Here is a 21208-nt window from a genome sequence, read left to right on the forward strand (position 1 = left end):
ATAAGTCAGTCTGTCTTCCACATCAAAAAGGGAAAAAAAATCACTCCAGGTTCAAAGGTACAGATAGAGGGACTTGTTGGAGGCAAAGCATTAGCAAAGAGAGCAATATACCTTGCAACCTATTCCTCAAACTATTAGAAGATGACTCCTAAATCTATCCTACTTTATCTGTCTAGATATATGCTTGTCCATAATTGGTAGTAACTTGGTTAGCAGGAAATGAGAAATTAAGTCTCATCCACTGCGATTTCAGTATTTCTTCCCTTTCTGAGACAGATACCAACATACTCAATGGCAAAAAAATTACAATGATTCTCCAAAAAGATAGGAAACTGCACAAATAATGAAACAGTATTACATCTTTTTTAAAAACTGGCTCCCAAAACAGCATAAATGAAAAAAATACAGATTAAATATGCATTTTTTGTAATAACTACACAATTTTACCTAATCTTCTGAGATTGTTGAACTAGATGTGGAACTGAAACTATCCAACTGAGGAAAACAGCAAGGACGAGAATTTATCAATCAACCAATAAGTATATTTGAATGCCTAATAGGGCACTATAGGAAGACACCTACATATGCCCAAAACACCAAGTGAGACAGGTCATACACCCTTGTCCATAAGGGACTACAGGGAAAAAAAAAAAAAAAATTCATTTCAACAACACAGAGATCCCTAAGCATCCCAACATTTATATTAGAAAATAAGACTTTTTGTCTCAGGATACAAAATCAATGTGCAAAAATCACAAGCATTCCTATACACCAATAACAGGCAAACAGAAAGCAAAATCATGAGTGAACTTCCATTCACAATTGCTACAAAGAGAATAAAATACCTAGGAATACAATTTACAAGGGATGTGAAGGACCTCTTAAAGGAGAACTACAAACTACTGCTCAACGAAATAAAAGAGGACACAAACAAGTGGAATAACATTCCATGCTCATGGATAGGAAAAATCAACATCATGAAAATGACCATACTGCCCAAGGTAATTTATAGATTCAATGCCATCCCCATCAAGCTACCAATGACTTTCTTCACAGAAGTAAAAAAAAAAACTACTTTAAAGTTCATATGGAACCAAAAAAGAGCCCACATTGCCACGACAATTCTACGCAAAAAGAACAAAGCTGGAGGCATCACACTACCTAACTTCAAACTATACTACAAGGCTACAGTAACCAAAACAGCATGGTACTGGTACCAAAACAGAGATATAGACCAATGGAACAGAACAGAGACCTCAGAAATAACACCACACATCTACAACCATCTGATCTTTGACAAACCTGACAAAAACAAGAAATGGGGAAAGGATTCCCTATTTAATAAATGGTGCTGGGAAAACTGGCTAGCCATATGTAGAAAGCTGAAACTGGATCCCTTCCTTACACCTTATACAAAAATTAATTGAAGATGGATTAAAGACTTAAATGTTAGACCTAAAACCATAAAAACCCTAGAAGAAAACCTAGGCAATCCCATTCAGGACATAAGCATCGGCAAGGACTTCATGACTAAAACACCTATAGCAATGGCAACAAAAGCTAAAATAGACAAGTAGGATCTAATTAAACTAAAGGGCTTCTGCATGCAAAAGAAACTATCATCGGAGTGAACATGCAACCTACAGAATGGGAGAAAATTTTTGCAATCTACCCATCTGGCAAAGGGCTAATATCCAGAATCTACAAAGAACTTAAACAAATTTTCAAGAAAAAATCAAACAACCCCATCAAAAAGTGGGCAAAGGATATGAACAGACACTTCTCAAAAGAAGACATTTATGCAGCCAACAGACACATGAAAAAATGCTCATTATCACTGGTCATCAGAGAAATGCAAATCAAAACCACAATGAGATACCATTTCACACCAGTTAGAGTGGCGATCATTAAAAAGTCAGGAAACAACAGATGCTGGAGAGGATGTGGAGAAATAGTAATGCTTTTACACTGCTGGTGGGAGTGTAAACTGGTTCAACCATTGTGGAAGACAGTGTGGCGATTCCTCCAGGATCCAGAACTAGAAATACTGTTTGACCCAGCGATCCCATTACTGGATATATTCCCAAAGGATTATAAATCATGCTACTATAAAGACACATGCACACGTATGTTTATTGCAGCACTATTCACAATAGCAAAGACTTGGAACCAACCCAAATGTCCATCAATGATAGACTGGATTAAGAAAATGTGGCACATATTCACCATGGAATACTATGCAGCCATTAAAAAGGATGGGTTCATGTCCTTTGCAAGGACATGGATGAAGCTGAAAACCAACATTCTGAGCAAACGGTCACAAGGACAGAAAACCAAACACCACATGTTCTCATTCATAGGAAGGAACTGAACAATGACAACACTTGGACATAGGGAGGGGAACATCACACCCTGGGGTCTGTCAGGAGGTGGGGGCCTAGGGGAGGGATAGCATTAGGAGAAATACCCACCGTAAATGATGAGTTAATGGGTGCAGCAAACCAACATGGCACATGTATACCTATGTAACCCACACGTTATGCACATGTGCCCTAGAACTTAAAGTATAATATTAAAAAAAAGACTTTTCAGTCTGCATCTACTCCCACAAACTCAACTCTTCTTAACTAAGATAAATAATATGTGAGTTATCAATATCAACATTTTCTCAATCATTAGATTTTCTACCCAGAAAAGTCCCTGAAAGGGCCACCGAAAGGCACCAAATGGTTATCTTCATACAGCTTTGCACTGGAGTGAGTACAAGACATTTTGGATAATGCCCATCTATACAAGAATTCAACATAAAATAAGCTTGCTTTTCAGATACCATAAAGAATACTATCTATCTGACACCACAGTATTGTCTTTTTTAATTTTTTAAAAATGTAATCTATAACCTTAACTGTCAGAAAATACTATACAATCTTTGCTGGTCAGTATTCAAAGTATTCTATTAGGTATACTTTTTCCCCTTAATCTTTTGCCTTAGTGACTCAAGGAACTATTGAAATACATTTGGGCATAGGGTTAATAAAAAAAATCTAGATAGCAACCAAATTGTGAGTGAGAAGGAAAATGTAAATCAAGTTAACTTGTTGATTTGAACATGTAATTACTTCTTCTTTAGGAATGTAAGCAATCAAGACTATCATTAAATATGTGGTACTCTATTTGCCTCTAATACATACAAATCTTCAGGCATAATCCACAATGTACAATGCTTAAAATTATAATGTACCACACAGAATTATAACATCCTAGACCAAAAGGTATCTCAAGCAGTTACCTATTAACCTCCAATATTAAACTAGTCGGGAAAAATTATAGTAACTTCATTTTAAGAAGCATTATGAATTTTAGAATTTTGAAAGTAAAATGAGTGATGAGGCAGAAGTTATAGGAAGATAAGAAATGTTAGGGGATGGGAATTAAAAAGAAAAGCACCATTCTGTTAAATTACATGCATTACTTGCTTTTCCAAAATTAAACACTAATAGTTAATCTCTCTCCTAATCAGTTACTTACGCTACCTATACCTTTGGAACCAAAGGGAGACACAGGCATGGCTGCACATTTTTGTCCTAAACATTCAGTGATGTAACGTAATTCACCATAAGAGAAGCTACGAACCGCAATAAGCAGCTAAACCAGTAGAGATGTATTTCATTTATTTAGCATCTTCAAATACATTCTCCAAAAATTAAATTTGAGATAACTGAAGAATAAATCTTTAAATTATAATTTGTTAAGAGTGTTAAATTTTCATTTCATTAAAAATTCTATTTTAATGCTTTCTTAAATGGAAAATGCTGGGACTAATGTAACCTTTTGGGGTAAGTGACTCCCTTGGGCTGTTATCTGTAGGGCCATCTGCCTCTGCAGTGACCAGCATTTGTAGTTATTGAGTGTAGCTATCTAGTTTCCCTGCTTCTCCCATGACACTACAGCGCCAGCTGTCCCTCCTTGCTGAAGTCAACACGCCTGCCCCTACATTAGCTCACCTGTCCTGCACTAATGTGCTGGCCCTACCTTTCCCATTTCCATCTCCCTGCTCCTCCAATTCCCCTCAACTTGAAATGCCCTTCTTCTCCAACACTGCATCCTCACCCTTGCCAGTGCGAAGTCTAATCAAACGTTCTGATCTCTGTCAATCTGATAACTGAACATATGTATTTCAGTTTAATTAATTTGCATTTCTCCTATGAGTGCATTGAGCATCTTTTCACATGTTTAAAAGCCATTTGCATTTCATTTTCTGTCAACAGTCTGCTCATAGCCTTTGCCCAGTTTTAATAGGGTTGTTAAAACACATTATATATATTGGAAACTAGTTCTCTGTAATGAGTCACCATTCTATCTCCCCTACCCACACACAAAATCATTTATCTTTTGGCCTTGGTTATGGTGGGTTGTGCCATGCAGAAATTCGTCATTTTTACATAATCAGATTTAACAGCCTTGTATTTCTGGATTTTGCCCAATATTTTAAAACACCTTTGCTAGTCTGACATTAGAAAAGAGTATGTCTGTGATTTGTCCTAATATTTTTATTACATTTTTTGTTTTACATTAAACTTTTTGGCACACGTTGACATCATCCTGATATGAGGTTTGAATCCCAATTTTTTCCCAGATGGTGAACTCCACTTGGACCAACACCATTTTACTGACAAATCCATCCTTTTCCCCAGTGATGGGAAATGTTCTGGAGTTTTTTTTGGGTTGTTTGGTTTATGTCCTCGTTGTCTGATAGTTAGAATTTCTGGGAAAATAACATTCAGATAAACTAGGACTAAGATAAACTTCGATTTAAGGCACTGCCTTGCCCCTTCTTAAAGTATAATAATTTGTTTTAGCTGTGAGCTCCTCAGGACCAGTACTGGGAGCTATGTGCCCTTCTATGGCTAATATATGGTAAGTGCTTATTAACTGTTCTTTGAAGGAATAATGAACTACACTTTTTAAATCTAAACATAGATTTCAATTCTCTTAGGATCTGGAAGAGTTCCATGGTCACTGTTGATTAGCCACATGTATATCCCAAAGGGTAACACTGCCAAGCTTCCTTGTCCACTATAGACCTTTCTTCTTTGACAAAATGTCCTTCAATCTAGTCAATGTCTAGGAGCTTCACTAGAGTCAATAAAAATTTAATCACAATTTGACTACATTACAACCACTATGGAAAACTATTTTGGCAGTTTCTTATAAAATTAAGCACACATTTACCCTAGGACCCAGCAATTCTACTCCTAAGTATTTACCCAAGAGAAATGAAAACATACAACCACAAAAAGACTTGCATATTAATGTTCACGGAAGTTTTATTCATAATACCCCAAAATTGAAACTAAATCAAATGTCTGTCAATAGGAGAACTGATAAACAAATTGTGATAGTAGTCACACGATGGAATGCTAGTCAGCAGGTACAAAGGAATAAACCCCATGCAACAACATAGGTGAATCTCAAAATCATTATATTGTATGGAAAAAAAAAAGCCAGATATAAGCGAATACTGAATAATTCCATTTGTACAGTCCAGGAATAGGCAAACTAATCACAGTGCGAGCAATCAGAACCGTGATTGCCTGGGAAGAGAGGCACAAAGGGAGAAGAGGGGCTATCTGGAGTGACAATGGTACTTTATATCAGCAGTTTCCAAAGTGTGGTCCCTGAACCCAGTGGCATTGTTAGAAAGCTGAATTCTCAGTCCTCACCCCAGATCTACTAAATCTGAAACCCTGAGTGGGCGAAGCAATTTATGGTCCATCAAGACATCCAGGTGTTTCTGATGCACACTCAATATTGAGAACCACGATTCCATAACTTGTTTGTAGAGGTGGTTACATAGGTGTATATAAATTGTCAAAGCTTATCAAACTGTTAAGATTTGAGCATTTTATATGTAAATTATACCTCAAATTTTAAAATGTGGATGAACTTTTCAAAATACTATCTTTAACCAAATCTGTTTTCTCCTCCTGTTTTCCTTACCTTGATAAATTGCAAAATAATTCACCTAGAAGCTTGAACAAGAAAACTCCTTCTCGCCATGTGCTGTGGCTCACGCCTGTAGTCCAAGCCCTTTGGGAGGCAGAGGTGGGTGGAGCGCTTAAGGCCAGGAGTTCAAGACCGGCCTGGCCAACATGGCAAAACCTCATCTCTACTAAAAATACAAAAAAAAAAAAATCAGTCAGGCATGGTGGTGCACATCTGTAATCCCAGCTACTCAGGTGGCCAAGGGAAGAGAATCGCTTGAACTCAGGAGGCAGAGGTTGCAGTGAGCCCGATCATGCCACTGCACTCTAGCCTGGGCAAGAGAGCGAGACCCTATCTCAAAAAAGAAAAAAAAAGAAAAGAAAAGGAAACTTCTTTTTACACTTTTCCGCACACAGTCAATCACATCTGCTAAATTAACCTTTGAAACATGCCTCTTCTTCATTCCTCATCCTCCATTTATACTCTTTCTAATCCCACCATCCTAGTTCAACAAGCACCTTTGTTTTTACCTGGCCTGGTAGAATAGCATCCAACTCTCATTTTCCAATTCATCCTCTAAACTGCTAGAGGTATTTCTCTATACCATAGGTCTGCTCGTGTCTTTTAGCTGCTTTTTTAAAGCTCACAGCTCCCCTCTATCTAGAGCATAAAGTCTTCACTCCATGGTGGGGCACCAAAAACCTTTGGTGACCTGCTTTCAGCCCATCCTGTCCCGTCTCCTCTCAAGCCACTGGTCTCCTCAGACCTGGCACCACATCAACATCAGCAGGGTCAAGATTTTCCCAGTATGCCTCTGATTCTTCACTCGAGCTGCTTCTCACATCTAAAATCCCATCTTCCCAACTTCCCTGCATGGTGCAATCCCAGCTACCCTTAAAATCCAGTTGAAACATCACCTCATTTGTGAAAGCTTCCTATCATCATATCCAAGGCAGAATTAATTACTCTCTCCTCCGACCTTACATTTTCCTACTAAATACAATGATTACCTATTTATGCCATACTTTTTAAAATACACATTTCTGTCTTCAAGGGCCTGAATGTGCAGCAGTTTTAGGTGATCTCTTCATATCCTTTCCCTGCTTATGACCTTTCAATTGGTCCTTCTTGCCTAAAAAACAAAGTTCAGATTCCTCAGCAGGAAGTACAATCCAAGTCTACCTTCAGGCCCCTTAAGGCCCCTTTAACCTCTCTCACTACTCCCTACACTTCAGTCACAGCCACGGCCCTCCAAGCACCACACTCTTGAACCCCGAGACTCTACCTAGGGGCAGAGGGAGGCCCCCTCCTCTCTCCACACCAGTGCCCACTCCCCAACCCCTCTAAAGACAGGTCATTAGGTTCACGCACTAAGAATAAGCAACACGGAAGGTCAGACACCAGGTGAACTGGAATGAGAATGAGGAAGAAGAAGAGGCAGAGCTGGTCCTTCTCAGCAAATGCTAGAGACATTATAAGGAGTAAAGCGTGGTGTCTACCCTGGAAAAATGTTTAGTGGAGATCAGAAAGACATATAAACCAATTTCTACAACATATAAACCAATTTCTACAACACAGAATGTGACAACAGAATGAATCCTATTATAGAAGAAAGGATATATATCAAATACACAAAGAGACACATATGCAAAACAATGAAAGGCATGTCATGGCAAGATTTAACCAAAAATCAAAAAGATCACTAAGCAGAAAATGCCACAGAACTCCAGCATCTGTGCAGTAGTGTATAACTAGTAGATTCATGTCGGATGACTTGCCTCAGGGTGAAAAGGCAAGGCAAGGGTCTTGTCAGATGACCCTACAGAGCCTCAACTTCCTCTTTATAAAATAAGGGACCATGATCAGATATGGAGGTTTCTTTTAGAAATAAAATACAAATTAACAAAAGCAGAATCCTACAAATCAGATACATGAACCTCTCTCAACACAGTGGGAGAGGAGAATGACTTTTAGAGATTTAAGTATGAGGCAAAATCAAATTAATAAATAGATGGAACTGTATATGTCACGTCTGTGAATGTGACATTGAATTTTAGGATCCTGAAAATTGCAGCTTATAATGGAACTGCTGACACAACCTCAACCATAGCAGCAAATGCACTACCACAATCAGGTTGTTATGGCAACTAGAATACTTAGGTTAAAATGAGGAAGACAGTCTGTGTCTCGTGTGTGTGTGCGTGCATGCATGTGCGTGTGTGCGTGCATGTGTGCGTGTGTGTGCATGTGTGTGTGTGAGAGAGGGAGAGATTTTGTTGCCACTTCCACTAGAAATATTTTTTAAATGTTTTATATATAGTCTCAGAACTACATTCATCACTTAGCACATAAGTATCTTATTAATGCTTTGGGATTTTAAAAAAAATAAAACGAGCTTCTTAAAAAATAAAAATAAAATGAACTCTGAAGGGGTTCAAAGAGCACCGAACCAATGTCTACAGCTCACACAGCTTAACATAGCTCCCTGGCCTCTCCAGATTAAACTAGCTATTTCCTCCTTCACGTGAGCCCCATTTTATCTTCTGTTCTACAGCTACTTGAGTATAACATAACGATAACATTATTCCTTGACATGCTTGTCTTCCCCAGTCCATGTCAGCTGCTTGGGAGCAGAGTTTATCCCTTAGTCATGCTCATATATCCCGTGTCTAGAACGATACACATGTTTGAGGTGCTAAACTGTTTGGTCAACTGCAGACTAAAGTATCAATCTTATTAAATTTTAAATATGAAGTCTTTACAGAAATAATGTAACTATTTTCACCTTATCAAATATATATCTGGTAAAAATATTTCTTTTCCTTTTTTTTTTTTTCTTTTGAGACAACAGGGTCTTGCTTTGTTGTCCAGGCTGCAGTGCAGTGGTGAGAACATGGCTCACTGAAGCCTCGACCTCCTGGGTTCAAGCGATCCTCCTGCCTCAGCCTCCTGAGTAGCTGGGATTACAGGTACACACCACCATGCCTGGCCAATTTTTTTATATTTTATAGAGACAGAGTCTCACTATGTTGCCCAGGCTGGTCTCGAACTCCTGGGCTCAAGCAATTCTCCTGCCTCGGCCTCCTAAATCTCACACCTGCTGCGATTACAGGCGAGAGCCACCATGCCCAGCCATAAAACATATTTCATTTCTCATTACGCATAAGAATTTATCTTATTAGAGAAACTGATAAGTAAATGGTATGTCTCATAGGAGGAATTATTGGCTAGAATTTTGATTCTTAGGGTTCTACTGTTCTAACATATCGTCTGTTAACTAGTTGACAAGATCTGCATCCTTGGGTGCAGTTGGGGTGAATGGCAACCTCTGAGGTGCTCAGCATTCTCCTCTGGAAAATGAAGTGTCTGATCATCTGAGGACAGTGTGTTCCTATGAACCAGTATAACCAAGAAATCTTTTTAGAAAATTAAAGAAATGTTCCACATCAAAAATCATTCATAGGTGATTTTAAAGAAACGATTTTCAACCAGGTTTGGGGGGCAAAGTACAGCATATTTATTCCTAGAGTGGCTATTTCCAACCACACCCCATACAGAAAGATTGATTCATTAATTCTTTTCCTGTCTCACTGGAATACTTGCATGGAGAGAAGTTATGATTGGTAAGTGTTACGTGTAAGTGGCAGGGACAGGAAAAAACAAAGTAAGGTTAAAAACCATCATGAAAAACAAAGGAATGGGAAAAAAAAAAAGACCTATTTACAAAAATAACATGTAACAATATATTGCTTCTTACATATGACGATTGTAAAGTATTCCTTCACATGCCTCACGTATTTCAGAAGGTAAGAGTTACCAGATCCACAGCTCATCTTGTTCAATATTCTCTCTCCTGATTTCCCTTTTCCCAAACCTGTTCCTCAGCCAGCTTCCCCAATTTCAGCATATTGCAGCTCCAGCCACAGTTACTCAAGCCAGAGTTCTCGGGGTCATTCTCAACGCTTCTCTCAACATCATACCTAGATACCTAATTCATCAGCAAACTATCATTTATACCTCCGTATATTCCTGTAATCTGTCCCCTTCTTTCCAACTATGTTAGTCTGAGGAATCATATTTTGCCTGGATCATCATCATAACCTCCTGCTAATTTCTAAATTTTTTAACACGCCACATCAGACTTAAATCCTTTAAAAACATAACAAATCACTGAATTCCCCAGCATAAAATCTGTCTATAATTCCCCCCTTATCTTCTGCATATCATATAATTATGATCAAGATCATTTTCATTTATTCATGTTCCCACTAAAATGTGTGTGTAGCCAGGCAAGAAGGCCCACGCCTGTAGTCCCAGCTACTCAGGAGGCCGAAGCGGGAGGTTCACTGGAGCCCAGAAGTTTGAGGTTACACTGCACTCCAGTCTGGGCAACAGAATGAGACCCTGTCTCCAAACAAAACAAAACACATAAAAGAAAAAAAAAACACCTAAACTAAAATGCAACTACCATTTCTTACTCAGAGTTCTACCCTAGAAATTATCCCTAATGGCTTTATGTATTAAAAATCTTGGGGCTTTTTCTCTTACTACTGTCTTTCAAGTAATTTATTTATAAAACTGTTAAATGAGAATTACCTCAACTCTCAGAAGATCCCCAAAGTTCCTGCATTCCAAGAACTAATGATTAGTCCTGTCACTGTCTTGCTGGCTCAGACAAATGGCCATTCACTTGAAGGTCCCCAAGGTTATTTACATATTTTAGATCTTTATTAAGGTTTTTAAACCAGACTTTAAGGTACTGTTAACTTTGTCAAAATATTTTTTGAATCTGAAGTATAATCCATTTATTTCTATTTGCCCATATATTTATTTCTAAAACCAAGCTACCTATTCTTCAGTAATTGTTCACTAAGCATTCAAGAATTCCACTGTTTTCTTAAATGTCAGTATAGTATTCCATGGGATGTATTCATCTGAGCCCCTACTTCTGCTTAGATTATTTGTACTTGTTCAGAAATATAAATAATGCTAGTTAGCATCCTTTCAAAAACAGCATGGCACAGGGGTTAAGAGCACAGAATGCTTAGTTTGGATCCTGGTTCTGTCACTTGCCAGCTCTCTAGGCCTTGTGCTAATTACTTGACTTCCATGTGCCTTCAAGAATTCTACACTTTTAAAAACAGGTCCACCATCCAGAAAGTCATTCATCTATAGCTTTCAGAATTTCCTCTGGAACATGTATACAGATGAGAGACTAACAAGCTGCCAGGCTTTCTAGAGTATCACTGTGGATGTTGAAATGCTTACTGCTTTCCCAGTGTCATGCTGAAATGCTCTTAAAACTGACAATTGCCATTTAATTCCAAATGCTTATCCACATAAAAATCCTCATATGGAAGTACCATCATTAAGCAGATGACTAAATCAAAATTGTGGCCTTCCCAACATGGGATAACTGAAGAGAACAACTCCTAACAGTTAGATGCCTGTATGAGAAGGAAAAGAGCACTAAAATTTACTGTGTAAAATGGGTGGCAGGACTAAATTATCTCTACAGTCCCTTCCAGCAGTAAAATTCAATTAAATTCCATAATAATAATGACAACTGTTGACATCTACTGGGCATCTGCCCTCTCTGTGCCAGGCACTGTGCCAGGTGCTTTGCGTGGCTTACTCAGAACACGTCCCTAAGACTGTTACTGTGAGATACCTGTTTATATAAACACCCCTAACAGACAAGAGATCCAAGTAGAAGACAGATCCTTTCTTTAAAATTTCTCTGGTATAAAGCAAAATGGAAATGGAAGGTCTAAAATCTCTGTGGGATCTGCCTTGTTCACTGAGACAGGTAGCGGCTGGCTTTTGTATGAAGTGCTTCCCTAAAGATCAGATGCCAGAGCTGCTGAGAAGGGTATCAGAAAGTAAAAAACCAGAACCCAGCCAGGCCCGGTGGCTCACGCCTATAATCCTAGCACTTTGGGAGGCTGAGGCAGGCGGATCACTTGAGGTCAGGAGTTTGAGACCAGTCTGGCCAACATGGTGAAACCCCATCTCTATGAAAAGTACAAAAATTAGCCAGGCATGGTGGCGGGCGCCTATAATTCCAGCTACTCAGGAGGTTGAAGCAGGAGAATTGCCTGAACCCAGGAGACAGAGGTTGCAGTGAGCCGAGATCGCAGCACTGCACTCCTGGGTGACTGCCCAGCCTGGGCAACAGAGGGAGATGAAAGAAAAGAAAGAAAGAAAAGAAAGAAAAGAAAAGAAAGGAAAGGCAAGGAAAGAAAGAAAAGAAAGAAAAGAAAGAAAGAAAGAAAGAAAGAAAGAAAGGAAGGAAGGAAGGAAGGAAGGAAGGAAGGAAGGAAGGAAGGAAGGAAGGAAGGAAGGAAGGAAGGGAGAAAGGAGGGAGCAAGGGAGGGGGGAGGTAGGAAAGAAGGAAGGAAAGAAGGAAAGAAAGAAGGAAAGAGAGAGAGAAAGAGAGAGAGAGAAAGAGAGAAAGAAAGAGAGAAAGAAAGAGAGAAAGAGAGAAAGGAAAGAAAGAGAAAAGAAAGGAGGAAAGGAAGGAAGGAAGGAAGGAAGGAAGGAAGGAAGGAAGGAAGGAAGGAAGGAAGGAAGGAAGGGAGAAAGGAGGGAGCAAGGGAGGGGGGAGGTAGGAAAGAAGGAAGGAAAGAAGGAAAGAAAGAAGGAAAGAGAGAGAGAAAGAGAGAGAGAGAAAGAGAGAAAGAAAGAGAGAAAGAAAGAGAGAAAGAGAGAAAGGAAAGAAAGAGAAAAGAAAGGAGGAAAGGAAGGAAGGAAGGAAGGAAGGAAGGAAGGAAGGAAGGAAGGAAGGAAGGAAGGAAGGAAGGAAGGAAAGAACAGACAAAACCCAGAGCCCATTCAAATAATCCTATTTGCCCCCAGAGAATGGCTCCTTGCCAGATTGATGAAGATGCAATGTCAGGGCTCATCAAGAAAGCAGGAGTGGCCGGGCGCAGTGGCTCACGCCTGTAATCCCAGCACTTTGGGAGGCCGAGGCAGGTGGATCACGAGGTCAGGAGATCCAGACCATCCTGGCTAACACGGTGAAACCCCATCTCTACTAAAAATACAAAAAAAAAAAAAAATTAGCCGGGTGTGGTGTCAGGCGCCTGTAGTCCCAGCTACTCGGGAGGCTGAGGCAGGAGAACGGCGTGAGCCTGGGAGGCGGAGCTTGCAGTGAGCTGAGATCGCACCACTGCACTCCAGCCTGGGCGACAGAGCGAGACTCCATCTCAAAAAAAAAAAAAAAAAAAAAAGGAAAGCAGGAGTGATCTCGCTACAGAGAGTATTAGTGGGGCATTCACAGACTTAGAAATCTAAAGGACTCCAGTCATTAGGATGTAAAAGGATGTGATGTGGGTGTGCCTAACATGACATCTTCTGACCACATGTTCAAATGTTAGTGTCCCCACTAGCCTACAGGGTTCTTCGGGTCTAAGACCTTACTTTAAAAAAAAGAAAAACTCTACTCCCAAGAATACAGCATAGTTCTAGAACCTGGCATATAAGAAGCATTTCCCAAATACTTAATGAGGAATATTCGTGCCCAACATAACTGTTCCACTTACTAAGGTATGGTTGTAAAATCAGAGCTTTCTAAAGTGTGGTCTGGAGACCTCTAGTGGTTGTCTGCAGTTCAGTATAAGGTCAAAATCTTAAGGATGACAAATTAGGAAAGAACCAAATATCAGACAACAGGTTAAGGCCTGACAGGCATGAAAAAAGTGGGTGCAATGGTAGAGGAATCAACTAAAGAAGTTTAAAAATGAAAGATTTGTTTAAAGTGTCTAAATCAGAAAATAAAAATGCAATCTTTTTTTCCCAACAAACTGATGCCAAAAGAAAAATAATGCAGTCATTTTACCCGAATGTGATACCTATGAAGACGGCAACTGTTTCCTAATAATCAACTGTATTGCAAAGTACAACAAATCCAGTTCATATCCCCCCTTATAACTCTTAGTTTTTAAAAAAAAAAATTAATAGAACATAAATGACTAGTATTTTAAAGCACATTGCTGTTTGAGAGGCCATAATACAATTTTGGAAAGAAAAAAAAATCACCCCTTTATAAATTCAAGACATAGAAAACAAGATGAAAACATTCCCTGTATGTGAAAGACAGTCAACTGTCCAGGTCATCTGAGATCTCCGAGAAACTGCAGATCTCGTTTTTGTAGAATGTTAGTTATGCTGGAGAGACGCCACTCTTTCAACATCATACTGGGAGTCTCACGCTTAAGTGGAATGATTGTTATTCCCAGCAGGCAAGCTTACTGGACTTTAAAACCGCCTAGGCTGGGTTCATGCCACAGTTCAACATTTTAATAACAGGGTAAACTTGAACAAGCTACTTAACCTTGGTGTACCTCAGTTTCCTTCTTTAGAGAAGATGCATGATAACAGTCTGCCTCAGAGCTGTTAAAAGTAAATGCATTATAAATCCAAAGAACCAAGTGCAGTGGTCTTGTACCTAGTAAGGAGTCAATAAATGTTTGTTATTACAATTAATGTGCTAAAAATGACCTGGCATTACTCACATAAGTCAACAAAGATTTTATTTCTTCAACCAGAATTTAAAAGCATATTTATTTTAGAAACAGCTTGCATGAGTCCACAGTACTCTCTTAAAAAGCCACTTTTTCTCTTGGTTTATTAACTGAAAAATAATCACACTCAATTGAGATTATAAATATTGAAATGCTCTAAAAGTAAGTCGTTGCTACGGAAGAAATCATTAACCACAAATCCTACTCATCTAAAACCTGGAGAGCATAAAGGACAGACTTTTCTTCTTTAGAGAAGTATTTATAATTTTGTAAACAGCTATGAGCATAACTCTAGGTATGGACCAAATGTTCTAGCAAAAAAGGACCTTGTAAAATAAAAAATCATTTATCTCATTATACGTAAATTCATTTGAAAATCTATGATGCTTCTGAAGTTGTTTAGCCAAATTTACAGTGGGTGATGGGAGAGTTCAGTTTAAATATGAGAATACATAGAGTTGCAAAAGGGGAGATGCGAGTTGAGACATCTGAACAAAACAAAAATGTGCTTTATTATATGTATCAAAGAAAACCTAAAAGTCCAAATCGCTAAGACTTTCCTCCTTCTCCTCATATTTAGGGTGGAAAAGCAAGCCATCCACCCAACTAGCTACTCAACCTATTAGATCTCTGAACAATAGAATTCATGTAGACAACTCCTTGCTTCAAAGCAGAGAGTTCATCCTGTAGAAAGTAAAAATAAATACAGCTTTTTATTTAAAAAAGAACAACATCAGGAATACCAAGAGCAAAGTCTTGGCGAAAATTACTTTCCACAATGGCTGAAGTGTAACTATCTTTTATTTGGAACTCTATAGGTCAGTACTTGAGTCAATGTTTTCCTATTAATTCAGTTTATAGCTAAAGTACTGAGAGATAATGATCTGAAATATTTGCACCCAAAATGCACTCATAATCTATTATCCCAGTTCCCTCTATAACCACTTTTTCACCCACCTTACAAAGTTCTCCAGCAGAATCTGCATATTTGGAAAGTGTTCTCCTGATGTTGACACTGCATTACAAATGATTGAGAAAAATTTCAGAGACAGCTTGGAAAGAGAACGGAAGCATCTTTCCTCACCTTTTCCCATTCAGCTTATCTATATTAAATGGTGATAATCAGTAACTATTTACTAAGCTTTCAAAAAGTGATTGGCACACGTAGTCCTTGTTCAGCAAGATTTAAAGGACAAGGCATAATTTGAGAACATAAAGTGTAACACAAAGCTCACGAACGTTCATGCCATAACATGACATATGACCAGAGGTACTCAAGAGTGAGCACCTTGGGAGAGAAGTATTCTATTGCTCTCCATAAAAACTGGGGGCACGGTCCTCAGCAGTGGCTTTGAGCTTAGATGGAAATAGAAAATTATAATTTCCATCTACACCCCTTTAAGGGCTCCCCATATTCACCAACCCCATTCTCTTTCATCTAGCTAATGGGAAAGATGAGATGAGATAAGAGTAAGAAGAGAGAAAGAATCTGAATGAGAACGAATTTCGACAGGTGAAGGTGCAGCACACAAGTTATTTTCAGGACCTCACGCTATTGTATTCTTGGAAAAGTTAAGTGAACAGTCAAATGTTATGCTTTATCAGAAAAGAGCCATGAGTTCAAACTTCATAGAAAAATTAAAATTCATTGGGAAGAAACCTTGACATTAATGAAAAACGTGTATAATATTATAGTCATCAATCCTCATAAACACAATGGCCCAATTTGATAAAGATTTCTACTTCTCTCATTTTGGATCTCCACTGAACTCTAAGTCACATTCAATCGTTGAAATGGCTTAATAATCAGTGGCTTAAAACTTGGGCGATTTATTATAGAAGTGACCAGTATATAATGACCAATCATTACCATATGAAATTACAATCCTTTTCAGTATCATGCAATGTTCAGTGGGAAAAGTTCAAGAAAATATTCTAAAGATATATTCTCTTGCATAAAAATGCCTATTACCAATGTGTGTCAAGCACCACTATAAAACTAAAATTTACTTCTTTCTCATACATGTTCGTCTAAGTTAGTGTTTAAAATTCTATTGGCTAACAATGAAAGTGTATACTTTGTCTGGATTCTCACTCAGAAAAAACCTACGTAACGACATAGTTTCTGAGACAAAGGAATTTAAAATGAACTGGATATCATATGACTCCAGAGGATTATAGCCAATGTGTTAGGTGTGATAATGCACAGGGTTATGCGAAAAAGTGTCCATACTTTAAAAATATACCTACTAAAGTACGAATAGGTGAAATGAGATATGCTTTAAAATATTTTAGCAAAGAATTGAATCTGACAATTATTGAATCTGGATAACGAGTTTCTGGAGGTTCGTGTATTATTTTTCAGTTTTGTGTAAGTTTGAAATGTTGCATAATAATTTTTTAAATATTTAAAAACATATTGTCTAGATACACTCAAAGAACTCAGGTAGGGAAAAAATGTTTAAATTTAAAATTTAAATTTTAAACTGAAGTGCAATTTTTAAAAATTTGAATTTTAAATATAAAAACTGAAGTGCAAAAATTATGAAATTGACATTTAAAAATCTATTCTTTTATATAGCTAATCTGGATTTCATCTAACTTAAGAAAAAGCTTTAATGAAGACCCTGTTAAAAGTTTGCATCAAATGAGGACTTATAATGCTTTACTCCAAAGCAACAAAACGCAGATGCCCAAAAGATGTATAAAAACAGGCGTGCAATGCCGGGCGTGGTGGCTCACGCCTGTAATCCCAGCACTTTGGGAGGCCGAGGCAGGCGGATCACGAGGTCAGAAGATCGAGATCATCCTGGCTAACACGGTGAAACCCCGTCTCTACTAAAAATACAAAAAAATTAGCCGGGCGTGGTGGCGGGCGCCTGTAGTCCCAGCTACTCGGGAGGCTGAGGCAGGAGAATGGCGTGAGCCCGGGAGGCGGAGCTTGCAGTGAGCCGAAATCGCGCCACTGCACTCCAGTCTGGACTCCATCTCAAAAAAAAAAAAAAAAAAAACAGGCGTGCATTTAGAAAAAAAAAAAAAGCAGTCTTTTCTCGGCTACAAATGTTTAAAACTCACAGTATACTCTTTCTATCTCAAAGACTTTTAAAAATTACTTTCCATCTTTAGGGAAAACCGAAAGATGAAAAAACAACTCAGCAACATGTCTGTGAATAATGCCTAGCAAAGCTTTAAAAAAAAAAAAAAAAAGCTTCTAGCCAAAAAGACTAACAGGAAAAAATTAACATTTTCAAAAGCATTTTGGAACCTTATTCCAGCTACCTCTGTGCTAAGCCCTCTTTTTCCTCCCAAAATACGTCACTTAACTGTCTGTCAAATAACTCTTGCCCATTCTACCTGATCACACTCTGAAGCTGCAGCTTTTCCTGGATTCGCTTCTCAGTGACAAGCTGTTCAAACAGAGAACACCTATCAAAACGAATATCATCATCTGCTCCTTTCTTTCTTCCTTTCAGGATATACTGCTGTCCAGCAGGGGAAGTAATTAATCAGTTTTTTATGTATGGAAGCGTCATCCCATCAGTTTGCTGTCTGGTTTGAATAGCTCCTATCAGCTCTTCATTCATGCCAAGTACGCTCACCGTCCAGAGACATGATAAAGCCGTACTTCCTTTTGGATTTTTACCTCACTATTCAAAAAACAGTGTACCAGGAGCATGGGTTACAAAAGCATGAGGAGGACAGAAGAAATGCCTTCATCCTCTACAGAAAGGAAGCTGATGGACTGAAAAGTTGGTACGGAGAAAGGAAAGCAAGAGAGTACAAGAACATCCATGCTTCTAGTCCAGATAATGTTTTTTAAAGCAGCTTGATTTGGAAGCGTGTGTAATTCTGAAATACGAACAAGCAGAACTTTTCCAGGGGGTAAAATGCATATAGGAACAATCAGGATTTCTCATTGCTGAAGCATTCAATGAATCTTTAATAAGTTCTGAACACTCGAATTGTTTGTGGTCAGATCAACTGCTGTTATCAGATAAAGGCAAAACTCACCCTTCTGGTTCTATAATCCTAGCCCAATGGAGTCTTCATCTACCGCACACTATCCTAACTAATGCTACAGGATTATCAGGAATACAGATATAAAGACACTGCAAGAAATAAAACACTAGCAAAATAAAACATGAAAGGAAAGTAGAGAAGGCATTTCGGGTCTCGAAGCTTACTATTTCCAGCCAGAGTTCAAATTACTGAGCTTCAAACAAACCACTGCCAGGTAAGAATTAATTTTATAACCCTAATTTATATCTTGTCTACTGAAATTAAATCTGCTCGTGCTGTGAATGAGATAGTGGATTTGAATTTCTTGCAACCCTTCCCTAAGCTTTTGCAGATTTAAGCTGAGGTAAACACTTGTTTTTACTTATGGTGCATAAACAAGTCACTCATAACTAGATAATAAAGCATCCAAAACTCTCATTCATTTTTCATTGAATTTGTCTCATCTTTGTCTTTATTTTTATCCCAATTTTATTTAATAGCTTGAAAAAAATGCAAGAAGAGAGCCCTGAACGGTGCATAAGAGCCATTCACAGACAATGTTTACCAACAATATTCAAATGAACTTTGTTTCCCAGAGTACTTGATAAAACAAAGAAAATTAATAAGCATTTTAAATATCTGTATTCATATAAAGGAACAAAAGCTCAATGACTGATTTCTATTGTTAGCAAGAAAAAAAAGCTGTGATGTCATTTCATTCATACTGAAGAAAAATAATCTCTACTAAATCGAGGTATAACATTCTTGTAGGATGAGGCTAATTTATCCTAAAGATACTAGACATTTTTATAACAGACATTTACGAAGACATTTTTCTGATTTAACAAGAGGATAAAAAGATGAAAGATGTCTGGTACCTTAAAACCTCAAAAACTCAGGTCAGTGGTCCAAACTGTAAAATGCAAAGCACTAGTGAAGCCATCAAAGAATTTTAAAAGATACAGTGCCTTTTAGAAATTCCCTAGAAATCACTGCATAATGAGACTTCTAGAGAGACAATCTTAAGCAAAAACAACAAATCAGAATCATCTGATCTTCTTCATCTGATATTTTAATTTCCTACATAGATTTTTAGCAGAAATCCCAAGCACATTGGTTTTCATGTAAGTTTCATTGGAAAACTTAGGTCCAAAGCACCTTATCATAAAGAAGTCCTACAACAATTAATATTTCTATTATCTTAGAAGAGAGGAGACAGGGAAACAAGAGCAAATCACACCTAACTACGGAAATCTTGTGATAATACACGTAATCAGAAGTAAGTATTCAGTACTTGTCTAAAAGTAGTCAAATTAGAAATTCTCTTCCATTTCACTGAATTCTTTCCTTTTTTCAAATTTTAGTTAAGGGAGTAAATTATATGATTCCTTCATGCTTTTCAAGACAGTCTATAAATAACCTTAAATATCATAAGTCTTTTGCATGAAGTCATTACAGAAACTTACCTGTCATTTTCCAGTTCCAAAGGAAAGCAGCAATTTAATACTTGATTATCTAATATACCAATTTGTTTCAGAGAAAAAACGGTTTATTTAGAAATCTCAAAATACTTCTTATAGTTAAGAGTGGTATTGTTGTTGTTTACCTACACTGAGAAATAGCTGAACCCTTAAGGGTTCTTTTCATCTGTTTCCTCTTTATTATGGTATTACAGTTTGTAAACAGACATGATTCAAAAATATATAGACATTTTAAATGAAGAATATTAATCAATATTTTAAATTATAATTAAAGATGTTTTAACTAACTTGGACAAAAGTATGAAATTTGTGTTATGCTCAAACAATCTGCTTCCAATAAATAGAATTAAAGGGGGCAGATAACAATATTTCTTAAGCGTTCTGGATTTTATTTACTCATTGTAATGTAAACAGAAACTCACGTCCCACTAATTTGGGGGCGTTGTTTCTATAACTCACCTTCTAATGACAATGGATGGGCAAATGAATACTACCTTGCTCCACCCCAATTTGGTCCTTGTTAGTATCAATCCCAGTGAATTTTCACTTTCTTACCTATCCAAATCAATGCTTTGCTCTACAATAACCCATTCAGAAAAGTGATTATTGAAGTTTCAGTAACAGCTTTCAAAAAAATACCCTACAGCAATTTGGAATAATCTGTATTTTCTTCATGTAGGGTGAAAAAGAAACTGAAAACTGCTTCCAGTTTACATCTCATGGGTACAAATGGATGAGGGATTTTATGCTAGTACCTGAAGATTTGGTTTATTTATAAGAATTTTTCCCTGGTATTGACAGATTTAACAATTAAAGAGATTCTGAACAGTCTTGGGATGTAGTCAATGATCTGCCTCCTTGCTTGTGCAATTTAGGATGTATTTCATTCACACATATTATACAGAAGCATTATATTGTAAAAGTAATGTGATTCTGTATTATTAGTTCCTTTCATAGAAATGGAGCAAATATTCTGGCTGCCATATCCTTATAATAATACCTATTGCTGTATCTTTAAATTCTGGTCATTTTAAATTATCCAAAAGCTATAAGCTTTTTATTTAAACCATGATAAAATAAAAACAGGCATCTAGGTCAAAATGAACACATCCATTTCGTGTCTGTTGACATAACGATCTTAAAAAGTAATTTTCGTCTGAAATACCAAGCAACATAATTTTGTATATAAAATTAGAAACATACCTAAAATTCATTTTT

General features: G+C 37.6%; 2 protein-coding genes across 5 annotated transcripts in view; one reads left to right on the forward strand and one right to left on the reverse strand.

Moving 5' to 3' along the window:
* Positions 1-21208, reverse strand: part of AVEN (apoptosis and caspase activation inhibitor) — a 186480-nt gene that overhangs the window by 94527 nt on the left and 70745 nt on the right. The window lies entirely within an intron of this gene.
* CHRM5 (cholinergic receptor muscarinic 5) overlaps positions 17871-21208 on the forward strand; it is a 97474-nt gene continuing 94136 nt past the window's right edge. Inside the window, exons 1-3 of one of the 2 annotated variants that reach the window (XR_010588004.2) lie at positions 18606-18744; positions 19715-19788; positions 20670-20821. The gene's annotated coding sequence lies outside the window, so the exon portion shown is untranslated. Of the gene's footprint in view, positions 18745-19714; positions 19789-20669; positions 20822-21208 lie in introns of those variants that run through there. The other variant, XM_015452598.4, reaches the window with a different exon arrangement.

Source organism: Macaca fascicularis, chromosome 7 (genome assembly GCF_037993035.2).
Source record: "Macaca fascicularis isolate 582-1 chromosome 7, T2T-MFA8v1.1".
Taxonomy (NCBI): Eukaryota; Metazoa; Chordata; class Mammalia; order Primates; family Cercopithecidae; genus Macaca; species Macaca fascicularis.